Raw genomic sequence first — 3,948 nt, 5'->3', positions numbered from 1 at the left:
GGCGTCAGATAGTTCGTTGCTAAAATGGTTTTTGCAGATATAAATCACTGATTGTTGATAGTTGTTTTATTAATAACCGGCGAGATACATAATTGGGGGGGGCTGGCTGCTGCACAAGTTAAAATAAAAAAAATTGGAGGTTTGCTATATAACTCTGAGATTGAACTGTGTATAAATGCTAGTTTTAACGCATTCGATTGCTGCATTTTGACACTGTTAATCAGAAAGAAAAAAATATGATATGATCCCTAATGGCTTTATAATAAGATTTTGCGAAGTAGGTTGTAATTCGTAGTAATTGCTCATCAGGCTTTGGTAGGAAATTAAGTGGTGTGTTTAAGAATATGACGTGCTAATCAGATTTCGCAGGATTGATATGGACATGCTTAACATGTCATTCGCATAGAATAAGGACTACATCAATAAGTAAAGCTTTCTGGTCCTCGCAGTCTTGCAGGTTTGTCAGGAACACGACAGTCTGCGAAAAGGTGAAAATATATATAAAAAGTAATCCGTGTATCTCAGGCTAGTATATAAATAGAGTGCTACATAAATGCTGTGAGTGACCTAGGATCACTTCTGAGACTAAGGTGAATAAATCATGATCACCAAACACCCTCTTAATTCTAAGCTGTCTTTTTGGACATTTTAATTCCAAATTAAATTCTAATATCTTTGTTGTTTAAATAAGAAAATTATTTGAATTCACTAGGTGTTCGCAAAGATTCCTCAGTGACAACAACATGTGGTGTTTACTAGAGTCTGGGTGACAACAAATTACTATTATTAAATTATTACTATTATTAAATTATTATTATTATTATTATTATTATTATTATTATTATCATCATTATTATTACTACTACTACTACTATTATTATTATTATTATTATTATCATTATTATTATTGGCTCACATGGAGCTTTCACACTGGTCATCAAAGATCTCTCCTTTAAAATAAGCTGTAGTGTTCCCTGGAAGCTGAGTGACAACAATCCTCTCCAGGTTTCCAGTAATCTCCACCTCTTTCCATAACATTTGATAATTACTCTGCATTATCGCAACAGCGGCTTACCATTGATTTCTCACCGTCGGCGGTCATTGGTCTTCACTGGAATTTGAGTGGCAATAAGCCTCCCCAAGATCCCATTGCTCTTACACTTATGAAATGCTGTTTTTCTCCTCTTTTAAGGAGAACTATTAAGCATTGCAATGCCATGGCATAAAGAGGATTATTTTCTTTACACTTATATTAATTACCCTATTCATTATTGACATAATAATGTAGTAAATTTTTAATGTAACTTAATCATTTATCTCTCTATTTTTTAATCAATATCTCATCTTAATCGGTCATAGAGTCATCTATCCAGACAGTTTTGTCCTTCTTCTGAAGTTGAAGTTACCATTATATATATATATATATATATATATATATATATATATATATATATATATATAGTCTGTCATGTCATGTCATATGCTACTAGTACCATGTAACCCAGTACTAGATGCCTCATGGTCGGGGCATCGGCGACTAAACTGGTTCTCCCACCAGACGTTTGGTGAGGAGGGTGGCTAGTTCCCTGAAGGATTAAAAACAAGACCTTCCAAATGGCAAATGAACCCTTTTTCGAGGTCAACGGCCAACTAGCACCGTGTGTGCTTGTGTGTATGTATGTGTGTGTTGGAATGGAGAGGGTTTCCCTAAGCCGTGGTGAAGGCAACCTTTCTAGGAGAAGCACATCTCGGATTTCAAAAAAAAAACACAAGGCGGGGAGCAATACCCACATTAAACTGGTCTGCATTTTAACTTGTTGCTGGGTACCTTACTCTGGCTTGTTGCTGGATCTCAACATTTTGAACCGAGAGAGAGAGAGAGAGAGAGAGAGAGAGAGAGAGAGAGAGAGAGAGAGACTTAGCTGCAGCTAAGACTCTGTAACATCATATGTGTATAGATACTCCCTCAGGCATTTGTCTATTAAAATGGTACTGTGGCGATGGAAGTCATTTTGGGGTTAAGTGTCTAAGGGAGTCGCACTCGTCTGACAAGACGTTGCAATCATCACACATATATATGTATGCATATATGTGTGTGTGTATATGTATGTGTGTACATGTATATGTCTGTATGTGCGTCTGTGTTTTTGTGTGCGTTTGAAATATATTTAAAGCATCTTCATCCATCAGGGTTTCATGTGATTGCAAAATGAGAACTACTCATTCCCTAATAAATCATCCCATCACCCGTCTAATACCTTGTAACAGAACACATCGTTTTTCTTTCTGGCATCTTGCGCTATATTAACTCATAAAAACCATCTAAAAAGTGTATTACGAAGCCACCATTTGTTATCACATATTTTTTTTTTATTCTTGTTTCAATATTTTCATTTTTTGTTTGTCATTTGCTATGTACAATAATAACTTCAAACCATTCTCAATGTTCAAACGAGCTTTATAAATCTTATTTTCTTTATTTTATATTTTAATTTTAATGTTATTTTAAATAATTAATATTTCAAAATATTTTGCATTATTTTTATGAGGGATGAATAGCCTGATATATTATGTTAGTATAAAATTTTCTGTGGGCCCAAAATATCGCGTTTCTTTTTTATATTTTTTTAGAAGACCAATAGTACAAGACTTTTGAGTTTTACATGTTACTCTAATGCGAATCCATATTGCATTTAAAATAATAATTTTCGAAAAAATAAACAATCAGCGACAATATATTAACATATAATTTTATTATGATTTCATCAGCAGTGACGTATACAACATTTTGTAAAATATTGTCAAATAATTTAGAAAAAAATGTTTATTATGTTTAAGCAGTCATTCCCATGTGTAATGATTTTCTGAGAATAATATATTGTAGCATTTTTTTTCATTAACTTACAAAATTTATATGACGAAGTTTATTTCCTGCAACTTCAATTTCGTGAAACACAATACTGGTGGTCTGCTCTCTACTATTTATAACTTTGTCGATTTTAAGTTGAATTTAAAAATGATATTGTTTATCTGCCATCCTTAATAAACACATTCTGATTATTGACCAGCAAAATACTCACTTATTACGGCGTTGACCCAACGTACATTTTACACTCATTTAAACGTTTTCCCCGAGTAAAATGTTGGTCTTCACTCGTGAGAAAAAAACCAAAAAAATTGTAGTCCGTGCTGTAAAAATATTACGACAAACACTCATCCAGATTCAACCACTGTCAACACTTTCCCGTATTCTATATATGTGCGTAAAAGTAAACGAACCTTCTATAAACAATGTTACTTTCCTATATATATATATATATATATATATATATATATATATATATATATATATATATATATATATATATATATATATATATAAGTAGAACATATTACAGCCGAACTGCTTACCCGCTGATTAGGTTTGGTCACGTTAAGTCTAAGATAAATATATTATTGTTGATTCGTCATCTTAAATAATCAAAATTCGATTTCATCCATAACCTACCATCATGGTATTTTGTTACCGCTCTCTCACACTCCCTAAACCTTTTCCTCAAGTAATATCACTCCCTTGAAAAATGAAAAAAAAAACCCTGATAATTTCTATATCGAGCTGTGCTCGTCCCCTCCTATTACAACGCTGGGAAACACAGGCAATACACGGTTTATGCCGTAAATACTATTAATTCATGCGTATTTACAGGCAGGAGATACTTATGACACTAAACGAATGTTAGACTTTCTTCATAGCCGAAAAGGCCGAAGAGTATATTAATAATTGTAAGTTTAACGTTATCAGTGTTCTTTCCTCTTCCGTGAGTGTATAAGCATGCTTGGCGTTGCGCTTATACGCGGCCACGTTGGTCGATACAATATGTGAGCGACGGCAATAGCAGCGGTAACAGTAATGTATCTGCTTGCAGTGAGCGACTCATTGTGATGTAA

General features: G+C 33.5%; 1 protein-coding gene across 4 annotated transcripts in view; it reads left to right on the top strand.

Moving 5' to 3' along the window:
- Window positions 1-3,414: 3,414 nt before the first annotated feature.
- LOC145266422 (uncharacterized) overlaps window positions 3,415-3,948 on the top strand; it is a 442,016-nt gene continuing 441,482 nt past the window's right edge. For all 4 annotated transcript variants that reach the window (XM_080122111.1, XM_080122092.1, XM_080122105.1 and 1 more), the window contains exon 1: window positions 3,415-3,948. This exon is cut by the window's right edge and continues 902 nt beyond it. The gene's annotated coding sequence lies outside the window, so the exon portion shown is untranslated.

This window comes from Euprymna scolopes, chromosome 4 (assembly GCF_053919585.1).
Source record: "Euprymna scolopes isolate OS-2025 chromosome 4, ASM5391958v1, whole genome shotgun sequence".
Taxonomy (NCBI): domain Eukaryota; kingdom Metazoa; phylum Mollusca; class Cephalopoda; order Sepiida; family Sepiolidae; genus Euprymna; species Euprymna scolopes.
The sequence above is the reverse complement of the archived record's forward strand: the minus strand, read 5'-3'. Positions and strand labels throughout refer to the sequence as shown.